Below are 15,488 nucleotides of genomic sequence, written 5' to 3'. Positions count from 1 at the left end.
CATTTAACTTCCAGCACCAGCTATGCTGTAAAACCGTGCGCATAATTTATTTGGTGACCTGCGTGTGGGGGAAGCATTATCCAGGCGAAACTTCTCACAGTCTGACAAAATGCTTTGATTTGCACTGGGCAGAGGATTGAACAGAGACTAAGCAATCACCAACAATAGCTTTTATTTCCAAATGTGCTAAAAGTGTAATACTACATGAGAGTAACCTATTGCTTTAAGACCAGATTTGATAAAATACAAGTGGTTGGATAAATGCTACATTTTAAATTTGTACACATCTTGTCCATTAGGCTTAAGTATTAGTAAAGTTCGTGTTTATCTTAAACATAATTTTTAGCAATTTCCCCACACAATGGTCATCATGCCTCTATGGTATCCTCTTTGCTTACATATAGCTTAGAATACAGATGCATTCCAATTAGATGAAGTAAACAGAAAACAGCCATTCATAATTCCTCAAGTTACTGCTGTCTTTTCTTTTAGATACTATTCAACAGTCTTCAAAACAGTTCCTAGTTTAAGTCTGCCACATGCAGTCAATGACAGATAGGTGTGTCACCAAATTCTCTTCCCTGCGTCACAACAGAACTCATTTAATTACTCCCAATAATATGCACAGTATACAAATACAGGTATCTAATCAATTCCTACATAATTCCAACAATGCAGATTTAATAACTTACTGTGTTTCTTTCCAGTGCAGATGTATTGCTACTACTCTGCAAGGCTTCCTAGAGTTTAATCTATTCTTTCTCTATACTATAAAGAACATTTGATTTATAATAATCCGACACACACTGCAACATCTTCCAAAAAAGACTCACCTCAGACAGCAAACATGCTCAATAAAATATTATTATATCTAATATTGCATTGTATTTCATATCAAAACAGAAAGGGATGTTGTTTAAAAACTTGCAGCACAGAATTTTTTAAAACTTTCTGCTTCTATGGGCATGTTTGGTACTTTTTTGAATTCCTTAAGATGCATTCCACTCTCCTAGTTCATAATTTTTTTTATTTTTTTTTTTTGAGAAAGCAGCTGATAAAGGCATTTTCTGATGTTTTCACATAAAAACTACTACAGTGAAAAAACAGCATGAGCCTTGGGACACCTACGAGCTCCTACCACTCTGCCGACATTCAGCATGTCATGCCCCTGCTGCACAGCATCACCTACCACAGATAGATGACACAATGTTAAAAACGTCAGAAGTAACTGTTTAAATTTTTCTGTGCAGCTGCTGAAAGAATTCAGAGACCTTGCAGGACACACAGAGTTAAATGTTTAAGCCGTTTTTCCAATTTTTCTCTTCAAAATCTTAAACTAGAAAATCCCTCGAGTGAAAAGTCAGAGAAAGGCTGCCATCCCTTCTAGGGTTAAAAGATGCTTTTGTAAGATTTTAGGTCAGATTAACCTTTTGCTCACAATAGGGCTGGTTATTGGTTTTATTTTTTACTGTCTTTAACACAGGTAAAAAAAATCAATATGAAGCGAGACAAAGGGCTCTGGAGGCCCTGGCTACACCAGCTTTTGGTTTGGCTCATGCACAATCCTACAACATGCTGAGGCTGGGAAGGATTAGTCTGCTTGTGTTGAGTAAACCGATGATACTCAATAAACAGTTTCTGTTGTAAACCCCTTAGGACGTGCAAAGCCACACTAGTTGGCATTAGACCAGATAAGCTGCCGAACCAGCTGTAATCTCATTTAGACCTGAGCTGATCCTCCTGTCCTTTCATTCCACGGGATCAAAGCAAACCACTGAGGAGGCAGCTGTATTATAGCAGCAGTGCTTGCTGGATGCGGCAAACATTTCATAAATTCCTCTCCTTGAAGCAAGCCTGCACATAATCTACCCAGAGCCAGTTCAATCAATGGATTTCTGAATTCATTAGTCTTATTATTACAGGATAACTGTTTTCTCCACATAGTGTGGTAGTTGTTGCAAGCCAACTTTGCAAAGCAGCTCTTACTGCTGACCATTTCTTTCTGGTAATGTGCCTTTGCATTTTTGCTATGCCACATGAAAATGATTTAAATCACCTCAATGCAGTATTTTTTTAAAGACTGGAAATAAAACCAATTCACGAATATTCAAGTAGGAAGCACTGGAATACAGTAAATTCTTCCAAGCATAATTACTGGCTACCTGGTCGCATGCTTCCATGCATCAGTAATAATGACCAATGTTTTCTGAGCTCAATGACAGCAAATGATAATAGCGAAAGCAGAGATTATATCATTGTAGTAGCATAAATACAGACTAAAATTACAGATGTGAAAGGAGTCATTCTAAGAAAAAGATTTCTATTTGCCTTTTACTCTTTGTGTTCTCTGGAATTAAAAAGAAGAAATATTTTCATTGTTAAAGAAATGAATAGCACAACTTAAAAAAAACCAGAAAACCTCAAAAGCAACAGGTCTTCTTAAACTAAGCAAAAATGAAATCCAAGGCACTGGATCAAGTAAGACTTGAGGGTGCAACATTCAATTTCTGTACACATTTGGAGTTTCCACTGTGCAATTATAGGTAAAACATTTTATAGTGTAACCTTAAGAGCTTCAGAAGAACAGAAAGTGTAATTCCGAAAATGTGTCAACCACTCCATTTCCCACCAGTGAAGCCTGAGATAAAACACATATTCACAGATAAAGAAAGTAAAATTAGATTTGTAACTTACATTGGAATAGGGAAATACTATTAAAAATATTTTTCAATCCTTTGATTTGCTAACTGTATAAATTGTTAATGTAAAGACCTACGTTTTCTGGTGCAGTTGCATTGGTCAAAAAAAAAAAAAAGATGTAAGAAGAATTATGCAGTATAGCAGCGATTTTTGGGTCACGTACAAGTACCATTAGTGATTCTTGGATCACTCCTTGAAGAATGAACAGTAGCCACAGAACTAAGTTTGGCCAGAAAAACAGGGGAGGCTAGGTAACCCTTACAATTAAGGTAAAAATAGCAGTGTTTGTGACTTACTGTTATTTGCAGCCAGTATAAATATACAATACATTCATGCACACAAACTGAAAAGACAGAGTATCCCTCATAGAGAACTGCTCCGAGTTTACAGAGCACAAGAGAAAGATCTGTATCATCTTTGCACGCACATCCTAACCCACACTACACAGATCTATTGGACCTCTGTATCTGGCTATTAATGTTTTTAATAAGGGTACAAAAAAAACCTGTCCCTGTATTTTATTACCGCTTCAATGAAGTATAATAAAATCAGATGTTTAACACATGCAAATGATTTTCAACAGATTACAGAGATGACATGTTTAGCATGAAACTTTTTTTAAGCACTAAAGCACAGATGTGCTACAGCATGTCATAGGCAGCTGGCAAAAATGAACAAAAGGTATTTGCACCTATCATCTACAGATGTGTAAAAAATCCCACCACACATCTCTTCCTCAATCACTTAGAAACCATCTGATGTGTTAGTTAATGATTCCCCTCTCTCCACTTCATTCTTCAGACATAAAGGGGTCCCATTTAACATAATCACTTAATAACAGCAAAGTGATGGGTATCAGAACCCTAATTCTTCTAATATTTGCAAAATCCAGCTCTTTGTAATAATAATAACACCATGATAGCAAACTGTAAAACTGTGTAATTATACTTTAATTGTATTGTGAGGCATGCATTAATCACAAAGTTTAAGTACCAAGGATGGAATTATAATAATTCTGTAAAACAAATTTAAGCTAGCTAAGTAGGTCAGAACCACTAGCATGCAACAGGAGACCTCTGGGAATTTATCAGTTAATGGCTATTTATGTGCAAATGAGTGCCCTCCAACCCTCCCAAATCCTGTGTAGCTGAAGGGTATTTCTGTTAACCAGGAGCATGCTTAACTGCTGAGGCATAAATTAAACCATTTATTGGAATGATTTTAATTCTTCTCTCCCCCCACCCACTCTTGCTACTCCCTCCACCCTCACTAGCAGCACAATTTACAGTATTAATTTACATGGAGATAGGATTGCTGAAGAGTTTTCAGAAATTACTCTGTTTCAAGGAAGAGGGGGAGAAAAAAGAGAGAAGGAAAAAAAGAGCAAGAGAAAAACTTTTAGTAAGAGACAATAGCAATGCTACACTTAATCTTCAAATCTTCCAGAGGGCAGGTTGAGCTATTAGAAATTCCAGAGGTTCAGTATCGCAGCAGTGCAGTGGAAACCCTTTCATAATGAACTCTAATGAAATGAAATTCTGTTTTATGTTCTCATGTTCTAAACTTGGAGAAGACAATGAAGCTCAAGGGGAATTGCATCAACTGTATTTTCTGTCGTAATGCTCAGACTGTACACATATCAAAGGTTTTCTTTCGAGAAAGAAAACAACAAAGATTTCTTGGCTGCAGGAAAAAACACCTTCAATTTTTGAGTTTGACTTGGAAAAAAACTAGTCATTTTTGATGTCTTAGGAAAATAGGTAACTTTACAAAATACTCAAGAATCAAGATGTATTGATTTTTCACTATGATGTAAAATGGGGATGATTTACAGACAATATAAATGATTTCTCAACACTTATAATCGTAACAGTAATTCAGTACAGTAAGGCAACGCAAGCATAACATCAAGATTCACTTCTAGGCTTATGTTTTCATAGGTTTGGGGTTTCTTTTTTCTAAGCACATGCACACGTTTTCTTGCAAAGCCTAGGGTCCCAGAATAATAAAACAGTAAAAGTTTGATTATCCTAACATCAATTAACCATAGCTCCCTGTTACCCTAAACAGGGTCACGTCTCCCCAATGTCTAATAATTACACTGTAAAATCCCTTGATTGCCTGAATATATTCACTCTCCCTATGACATCTGGATAATCATGGCTGTGCTATAGTTAATTATAATTTAACAGATGATCACAGTGCTTTACTTTCTGATGTCATCTTTGCATCTAGTACAAAACTCCACATAAACGTAACACACTGAACACGTCCAGACACAGCATTTCCTCCCCAAATCAAGCTGTTGTAGAATACCCTCGAATACATAAGTGTGGTGTGAATCAGAGGAATTCCCTGGGAGGAAATCTTCAGCAGCTTTAAAAATTTTAGCCAGATACCTGGAACGCTTACTGAAGTATTTTCAAATGTACATCGCCAATAGCTAATCAATAGATTCCTGTCCAGGAAAACAAAGAATGCCAATAAAAATACTTGCTTTTATCCTCACAATTGACTTTTTATAAGGAAAACAAGACTGCAAAAAGCAGTAAAAGAAAACCTCATTGTCCTGGCAGGCACATATGTACTTGCCTGTTCCTCCCTTCTCCTGCCCCTCAATAAAAGATGACACACGTCCCTGGCTGCAGCGAAGGCTCCTGCTGCGTGCATAATGGCTGCCGTGGCTGCCTGTGTAGTCCCTGCATTACCATATAGAGAACCACAAGGTTTCCGTTTCTTAACATGCATTTGCAAGCACACACATTAAGCCGGAGACTTCATGCCACTCTTTGATAACAGCCAGAAATTAATAAATGAACAGAACTATTTGACAAAAAAGAGTTCACTCATGTTATTTTCAGAAAGAATTAGCACAGCTGCATTATCAGAGCCTGCGACAAGCCCAGGGTTACCTACAGTGAGGGGCTGCAGCCCTCATTATGTCTGTACCTTCCAGCCATTGGCAGGGTCTCAGCATTGCCCTAAGGCTTTAATTAACCCCGATTAGAGATAAACAGGGCCTTCTGGTTGTGAAAAAGAGGAGAGAATAGACAGTACTGTCAGCTTATCAGAGAACTATGTAAACTGCAAACTGCTTTTACCTTTCTCTACTTGCTCCTCCCAATAACGTCAGGAAGGGACCCCCACAAGAACATGAGATGATGCACCATATACACGTTGCAGAGTATGTTTGTTTTTAGGGAGGATAGGGTGGAATACTATCTCAGGCTCATTTCACAGTAGGCACTTTTTCACTGTCCCTGGTTTAGTACCACTGGAAAGAAAGCTAGAACATTTAGGCATTGGCAATTAATGGCACTTGGACTTGCTCCAAGCCAAATAAAACATGACAACGCACAAGTACATGCCCTGTATCAATTAGCTTTCTTTAGAAAATGTCCAAAAAAGCATTTCCAAAGTAGTTTTCTAGCAAGATTTCAAGACTTGAACACAAAACCACCGAAAACCGATCACCCTCTTCAGCAAAGTCACTGCTGCGCACACAGTACGAGCCACCCTCACACTCCCATCCCAGAAATTCCAAGAACTAGTAGAATAGAGAACCACTAAACAGGTTCAACTTTTTCCACCCTAATAGAAAGTGGAAATTAAAAAGACTGCGGATACTACAAATCAAAATGAATGGCAGATTTCCAAAGTTAAATTTTATGGCAGATTACAGTTCCAGGTACGGTTTCTTTACCTTCTCATTTCAATGAGTTTTTCTTCTGTAAGGAAAAGCACAGAATACTCTTTAGGAAGCATCCTTACTAATCAATCACCAGCCGCATTGAGCGTTCCTTAATATTAAATCAAAGAAACATCAGTGAAGGGCTGGGTACCATCTTGAGAGTCATTTAGGGAGCTCATCTCAGCAGTCTGGTAAGCTTACAAAGACTATCCTCTGGCAAAAGTTTGTCTAAAAAGTAAAAAAAAAAAAAAAAATTTGCTTCCACAACTCTCTCTTGCAGTCCACCAGAGTGTTGACATTTGCAGCCTACTCTAAGTAACCACACTAAATTTCTGTCCCAAATTAAGCCAATTCCTTCTTCACTGGCATGGAGAAAAACAGATAACTTGTCGTCTTTGCAACTTGTCTTCTTCCTTTTAGATACTGGATCACTTCTAGAATGTCTCCTCTCAACTTTCCTAGCTAAAATCAGTTCCATTAAACTTCTACAAACTTCCTACTCTCATCATTCACTTCTGTGACTCTCTCCAATTTTCAATTTATTTATAAGTATTTTGTAAACTGACATGTCCAGAACTACAGCTAAAGACAGAATAAGCAGCTCTTCTCACCTGCAGAAGTTTTATTAACACACCCCACAACAATATTTAAATGTATTTATTTTTTCTTAAGGAGACTCACATTAACTCCTGCTTCCTAATAACATACAGACTGTGTGCATGACAGAAAGTCACTGTTAAAAGTTAGCCAATAGACATATTTCAATCAAATTTCAAACCTTCTTACAGCCACTGTGGTCTTATAAATTCATGTAAATAAATATCCATGTAAGTAGAGGTGAAAACATTAAGTACCACGCCCACCCCCTACTCACTTTTTTGATACACTAGCGAATTGATTTGAACTACCATTCACAAACAGTTTTGGTTTTCCTCCCCGCACCAGGCAGAAACTGTGCTAGTGCAGGGACAAAATCCTGGACCTTGCAGCCATCTGTGCTGAGCAGGCAGCAAAGTCTACAAGCAAGGGCTTGCAGACAGATGGGGTAATAGTTATGGTAGCTACCTCGCTTTAACCAACCCCAGATGTGGAGATCCCCTTGGTTTCTCTCACCTCCTGGTGCATAGTACCTCCCCATACTTTGACAGTACAGCTGCCATGCCAAACATTCCATATGTTGTATTAGCATTTCTCCTTCCTAAGTTCAGTACTTGGCCTTCACTATTTCCTCTTGCTGATCTTTTTTTTTTTTTCCAAAATACCAAAGTAATTTTAAATTCCGCTTCTTCTTTCCATTTGAACATAGAGAAAGACCCTATAATTTTTGTCCACATACAAACTCAGACAAACTCTGTAACTCATTTTCATCTACAACTAGTCATGCTAAACAGTTCCTCATTTTCAGTGATCTGAAGTGACACCATTAAACACTGATAACACTAAGATGATACAAATAACACTGAAGCCTCACATTAATTACATTCTTCATGAAAATTTTCTCTCTCATTCCCATAGACTCACACCATTTTACAGTAAAACTGTTTGTAGTTGTAAGGCTGCTGTTTTCTTTTCTCTTCCTTTTTTGTTACAATACCCAGAAACTGGAAGTTGTATTGTGTCCCAGAGAAATTTCATGATGAGCAAAAGCATCCCAGGGGAAGAAGAATCAAATGGTATATACCCAGAAAACAGAAAAATGGAAAACAGTAAACAGAAACCACAGAAAGTATTTAGATTCATCCCTTCTCTTCATTTAGTCACAGGTTTCATAAAAGCATTGAATTGCTTTTGCTGATGAGGTAGTCGCCTAAGTGAGAAGTAAGAGAAGCTGACGCTGGTGGTTTACAGCTGTCAGTAACAGAATCTGAAACAAATTTGGAACAAATGAAGCAAGTGGCTATTTATCATCATTGTAGCTATTACTCAGTTTCCAAAGCACCAGTGATGGAGGTGGGGGGGAACAAAACCCAAAAACTTGTTCTACTGAACTGAATTTTCCAGAACTGCACGAACTACTACAATCTGTGTTGTGTTCAGCACCTGGCAGGTGCTTTGCTTGCTTTTTGTTTTCCTCCATTAAGATAAGTATATTCATGTGTTCAGTTAGCATAAGGATTCTCCTTCCAGTTCGTTCAGATGGTTTTTTTCCTTTTTAAAGGTCAACCTTCTTTAAAACACGCAAGCACAAATTAATTCTTCTCTCCAGAGATCACCTCCTTTCACAAGAGCTAGCAGTGGAGAGAAGAGTACGAAAGGAAGTATTTTGTGTGAAGCAGAGAGAGAGAGAGAGAGAGAGAGAGAGGGAGAGAGAGATATAAAAACATGTATAGTTCAGTGCATGTCGATGGCTCGTCTAACCATTCTTGAAGACGACAGTGGCTTGCTCTTGTCCCAAAATGTACACTCGCTATTTTATCCATCAGGTGTGCGGTTCTCTGCTAAGAGAAGAGACCGGAAGCGTACTGGAATAGATGGGCAGAGGCACAGAGTGCACTTTGGTATGCTAGAGAGCCTGAGAACATCTTCAGGAGCCGATTATCCATCTGCTTTCCCCATCCTTCTGCGCAGACTGTCAGTAGGAGGCAGCATTGACTCTGACAGCAGCAGCTCTGCACCGCGAAGGAGTTGGGAGCTAGCTCCCTTCTTCTGTCATTATATAAGCAAGATGACACTGTTCTCTAATCCAGCCAAAGCTGATAAGTACCATCAACCTGTCACTTCCTACATTTCAAATTCTAACATTGCAGCATCAAAGAGTTTTTACATTTCGATTTCTTTTGCTGGCAGCGGTCGGTAGCCTCTCATTCTCCCACGGTGTTCTAATGCAGCATTTGCACACCGGGGTTACTCCCAGCCTGAATAGCAGGTCATCCCCTACTCACTGAGCTCATCTGCGGCCCATGTGCTAGGCAATTTAGATCCAATCAGCCCTTATTTAGCTCAAGAGTAATGAGCAGCATAGTGACACAGACTTAAGCCTGACCCTCAGGACACTGCTCATCAAGCAGTAAAACTGTGACAAAATCATTCATCTTCCACCCGCTGGCAAGAAATAATACTCGCACTCACTGTATTACTTTTTCAAGATATAGGGAAAAAAAAGTCCTGAATTTTCATGATGTGAGACATTAATTTGCAGAAAGCTGAATTCCCTTAAACCCCCCTGTCGCTATGAGCTCACCAGGGGGAAATAGGCCTTAGGAGACTGAAATGGAATAAAGAAAATTGCTTCAGCTTTCTGTTCATTTTAAATAAGCCTTAAATCTGACAAGAGATATCCTAAAGAGAGAAGAAATATATATCTTGTAAGGTAATGAAGAAACAATCAAAATTAAGAGATTAGAAGGCTACTTGCATATAATGGTTTTATTGGCGAAAGTATTTCTTTGTTTGACATCCACAACAAAAAATATTCCATATTAAAAGCCATTCTCACACCTCGTGTGAAGAATAAAAGAACGAAAACTGAGAGGAAAGTTAATTTGGGGAAAATAGTTTCAGAAGTGAGACACCTCCATCAGAAAACAAATTGCTTTACGTCCTTCAGGGAGCACATATTTCTCGAAACAACTGCAGGGTCCCAAGCAGCAGGTTCTCAGTACACCCAGATACTTTACTCTCTTTTTTTGGTGGATTTACTTTTTCACAACAGTAAGTCTTGTATTGCTGTCAGGTACGCCACAGAAAGCTTATGTGGATTAATTTTCGGTAGATAAAATGGATACAATGGATGAAACACAGAAAGGTGTTTCAATCTGTAGCACAGGGGACAGAGCTGTCTATCTTCATGATTGATGTCTGAGTACTAGACTTGAGTTTCTTTAGCTTCGGGGGTCTACCAAGACTGGTTTTGTTTGGGCATCAACAATCAGAAGGTCCTTTGACAGCTTTTGTTGTTTCAGTTTGTTCTTAAAGTGATTCTAGAACAGAATAAAATTTTTCAATCAGAAGGGACCTACAATGATCATCTAGTCCAACTGCCTGACCAATTCAGGGCTGACCAAAAGCTAAAGCATGTTATTAAGGGCATTGTCCAAATGCCTTTTAAACACTGACAGGCTTGGGGCATCAACCACCTCTCTAGGAAACCTGCTCCAGTGTTTGACCACCCTCTTGGTAAAGAAATGCTTCCTAATGCCCAGTCTAAACCTCCCCTGGCGCAGCTTTGAACCATTCCCACGCATCCTATCACTGGGTACCAGGGAGAAGAGATCAGCACCTCCCTCTCCACGTCCCCTCCTCAGGAAGCTGTAGAGAGCAATGAGGTTGCCCCTCAGCCTCCTTTTCTCCAAGCTAGACAAGCCCGAAGTCCTTAGCCACTCCTCCTAGGACATTCATTCCAGCCCTTTCATCAGCTTTGTTGCTCTCCTTCTAAGGCAGGTGCTCTCTATTACATCTTAAACACCAATATGAAATTGATTTTAATCAATTATTCAGCTTTCACATGGCCACCTACTGATTCAAGAAAATGGACAGTGAGTAGCAAAAGTGAATATTCTTGCAAACCTGAACAAGTGCTAGACATACACAGGAACTTTCTATAAGCGAAGTATAAGGTACACAGCTCCAGCACACACTGTAACTCGTTTCATTCCTTTGTGAAGTAATACTTTCAGAGCAGAGGACACACAATCAAAGCACATGTCTGTTTTAGCTAGTCATCTTTGAAGATCAGAATACAAGGGACAAAGGTGTAAAAAACATTATTTTAGACCCAAAAAAAAAATCCAGGAAAAAAAAAAATCTCAAATCCCACATAAAATAGGAGGAAGTGAAATGAAATTCAGTTTTAATAACCAGAGCCACACCTTAAGGCAACAACTCTAGCGAAGAACATATCCAGTATTCCCACAGAAGATGGGAACAGATTACTCTTAAGCATTTAGACACAGCAAACCTCTCAAAATGTTGCTATATGCTAAAGCAGTGCTTGCTTCCTGTGCTCTAAAGCATTTAGAGACTAGATTTTCTTTACACTCATTAAAACCTCAGTTTTATTAATGGAATAACTGAACTTTAAAAAACCCCTAAAAATACTTTAAACCATAGGTCAGGTTAGCACAGCAAGGCATGCTTGCTCCCCAAGCGTAAGATCTATGTTGTGAAGTCAGAAAGGAAGGACTTATTTCCTTTTTCCACACAGGTAACAAAAGTTCATAGCAACTTTCAATGACTTTCTAATAGTCATTCATCAAGCCTGGGAGATCTTAGTGCCAAACTAAGATCTTCTGACTCCTGGTTCAGCGGTTTAGTCAGAGTTGCCCTCTGTGCTTATCAGGACATCACAGCCAGTAGCTCTGAATATACTTGCAAGATGGGATGGGTAAGAGAAGACTCATGCTCTTCCAAACTCTTCTGGATACAGTTTTCAGAAGTTCAACATCAGAAAATACATTTTACAAAGACTAACACTAAACCCCTGAGGGGGAAGACAAGAAGGAGGGAGGGGGGAGGACCTTTCTATTCTTCTCCTGAGCTTATCTGCTGACTTACATGGTAACAGAGAGGGGGAGAGAGGCTTCTGTTGGTCTCAGAAAGCTTCCCACAGGCTGTTTTGATAGCAAGTATAACGCAAAAAAAAAAATTACAAATGACTATACATTTCCATAGCAGAGATATACTGGATAATCCATTCCTATCGTGATTTCTCTCACAACCTCAAGGCTAGACACACTCTAACAGATAGAAACATCCAGTTCTGCTGTTATCCATCGCCCAATTACTGTAATTTAATTAGAGACAGGTTTACCTGATTAGTATTTCTGTAGAGCTTATGAAGTTTACACACTGAAATTTTCAATAACTTTTCATGTCCTTCAACACTGGCAGAACAGTACAAATGGGCATAAATACGCAAGAATTGTTTTCAAAATAAAATTACCATTTATTATGTTATTAGGTTTGTGATACTTCTCATTTCTCCTATGGGAATCAGTAGCAAGTCTCCCTGAAACTAGGCAAAGATGTCTGGAGTACAGCAGTGATTTTACACCTGGGCATGTACTTGCATTTTCTAATCCTCTAACTCATTGCTAATACACTACAAAAAACCAAATGCCAGGATGATGATAATGAGAGAAAGCTCATGTCAGAGTAATAGCTGATTACAATAAAAGACATTTCAACATGTTTCAAGCAGTTCTTTTAAGAATAACATATTGCAATGCCGGAACCTACTGTTTCCAGGCACTCAGCAGATTTCTCTGTGTCCATTTTTACAGCATGTTCTGTCAAATCCATTAAATGCCTGTATTTTTATTAAGCTAGGGTTTCTTTTTGTGTCATGAGGCACTCAGATGACGGGTAGCACTAGAGATTTGGAACAAATGAAAGCACACATGGGCAAGCCTCCTGCATTTACCTTTCATTGAATAAGAAAAAAAAAAAAAATCAGGATTCTAAAACACTGCTTAAAAACAGGAACAAAAAATAAAGGAAAAACTTACGTCTGAGCTAGAAACTGAATGTTTCAAGTAAGGAGCTTCCAGGAAGGAAGCACTTTGCATTTTTATTTTGGGAAGTTTCTTGATAGTTTACTGTTTATTTTACTTATGTTTTTAAAAAGGAGAATGTATTAAAATACAATCTTACACTTCATACTGAATCTCACTATGAAGATCAAATACTTGAAAGTGCCAGCAAGTAGCATCTTGTTTCCAATTATCCACTTGCCACGTATCAAAAACTAATAAAAGTGAGTTCTCCTGCCAAGTCATAGTTCTACATAAGTATATGGACACCAAAACAATCATAATGATAACAATAAAAAAAAGTGGATTTAAAACAGTCTAACCATAGGTAAATACAACAATCAAAAACTACCAGTATTTTCCTAGCAGACAAGAAAAATACAAGAAAAAAAATGGAAAGGGTTATTTTAAAACACAGTAATGCAAAAATAGTGAAGGTGGGGGTCTCTTTTCACATGCCTTTTAAGAAAAAAGACAGGAAGAAAACAAGCGCACTTTCAAAACCTTGTATGCCAAGTTTTAGCCCAGAGCAAGTTTTCACTGCTGTGTTACAAACCCTTGAAAATAAAGGTTTATAATGGAAATGCTGACAGACCCTTAACCATAGCAGCATGAATAGCTATAATTAAAAGAAGAGCTTTTGGCTACACCTCACTCTTCAAATGAAAGATTGCCATTTTTAGAGTATCCTCAAATAAAAGTAACTGGGAAACCTGGAATGAGATTCTAGCAATCCAACAAGGTATGTTAAAGGGGACTGCTGAAGCTATTTGACATTTTAAACTTTAAATACTGAGGCATTTAGTTAACGTAACCAAGTCAGTATTTTCATAATGCTACTTAATCAGCAATAAAGAATGCTCCTGTGAGCCATCATCAGTGTTTAGCAGAAAGTGGCACATGAAGTTATTTCCCAACAGCCTAGAGGGAGCTGCTTCTCTCTTTAATCAGTGCTCTCACTTCCTTCCTACCTGTAAATTCCCTGTCATACAGTTATAAAATTATTAGAGTGCAGTGTACAGAAAAATTACATTCATGAAAGACCTACTATCTTATATCTGCTTAGATTTTAAAAACAGGAGAGAGAACGGCATTGAACCATTTCATCCTTTTCCGAGTTTGCAGACAGACCAGGCCTGATCAGTCTGGTTAAGCCAGCAGTAGTTTAACATCTGGGTGGCACAAAGTCATCCAATTTTTCTCAACAAAGAAACTGTTTTTAGTGTTGTTTTACTTGTATGGCAACAGAGGACTATGTTCAGTGAGTCTGTCAAAGTGGAAGAGAGAAGCAGTAACACTTTCCTGTTCCACAGAACCTGAAGATCAAAGTGTTTTATAAATGTTAAGGAATTAAGCCTTTCTGTTGATGGGATAAATAGGCAGGTAACAGTAACCAAATGTATAAATACAGAAGCTGAAATAAAGAACAGTTAAAAACAAGGCCCTAATAACCTCTCTCATACCAATTAGTATTTGAGCTTGTTGATAATTCAAATATTTCAGCAGACCTGCTTTTTGTAAAAGAAGGTATGAATACTGTCCTTGTCCATGATGACATGAGAAGTCTGTAATGAACATCTGTGCCCTCCTCTCTGTGTTACCAGAGGACCACATAACCCCCAGTTCTGGAAAGCTTCGGAACAATGCCAAGTTATGAAATAGGCAATTTCTACACCACTCTCAAATTTCTCCCTATTTCATCTTTAAAAACCACACAACAAATGCTGTGTATTAGCTAATGGAGAAAATGTCAAAGTATTTTTGAAGCCTCCAATTTACTCCAGTAAATACATTCCGTTGAACCGAAATAATAAATAATAAATAAACTAAACTTAGTTTTGTGCTTCATCTGTTTTCAAAACACTACCTGAAAAACGGTTGTCTTTGGATGTATAAGCTATAGACAGCTGCAGTCAAACTACTAGACAATAACAAAGAACCTAGTTATAGAGAGATCTTGCATATGGGCCTGACTATTCCTATTATGCACTCTTCCACAGCTCTTTCCATGTATTTCAGTCTTGCGCATTTGAAGTAATGGCAGATCAATAGCTGCCTCTTAGTATCTTATAAAAAAAGGCAGTTTGGGCTTCAAACTGGAGGACTACCTCTGAAAGGCAGCAGTAGACAAAAACAGGCTTATTGAAGGGCACTGTGGATGTTGAAAACTGAACTAGTACATCAAAGCAGAACTTCTTGAAAGTGGAAAAATATTATTTCCTTCTTTCCTATTGAACCCCAAACAAGTATTTAAATCTCCGTAAGTGTTGTATTTGATTGCAACTTTGGTAAAAGAGGAAAAAAAATAGAATGAAGAGTCTGAAAAATAGAATAGATTCACTGAAGAAAAAAGAGAAAAAAAAAAATCAGAAAAACCAAAACTCCCTAACTTAAGTAGTTTAGTACAGATAATAATTTTGAAATTTCCTGTGCCAAAAGAAAGATGGATGACTTTCTACAGAGCCACTAATTCATAACAAAATATCAGGGATGTCAAACCTAATGTCCTGAAATAGGAAACATTTCTAAGATTCTAAACGCAGTGAGGTATTGGTGGATTTTGAAATTTAACATATCATTCACAGTCCTCCAGAGATTTATTTTTCCTTTTACTCAATTTCAGTAAG

General features: G+C 38.0%; 1 protein-coding gene across 1 annotated transcript in view; it reads right to left on the bottom strand.

Annotated features, from left to right (window-relative positions):
* Window positions 1–15,488, bottom strand: part of MMS22L (MMS22 like, DNA repair protein) — a 95,963-nt gene that overhangs the window by 44,044 nt on the left and 36,431 nt on the right. The window lies entirely within an intron of this gene.

The sequence above is a fragment of the Gavia stellata genome, chromosome 2 (genome assembly GCF_030936135.1).
Source record: "Gavia stellata isolate bGavSte3 chromosome 2, bGavSte3.hap2, whole genome shotgun sequence".
In the NCBI taxonomy this organism is placed as follows: Eukaryota; Metazoa; Chordata; class Aves; order Gaviiformes; family Gaviidae; genus Gavia; species Gavia stellata.
This window is presented reverse-complemented; position numbering and strand designations above follow the sequence as displayed.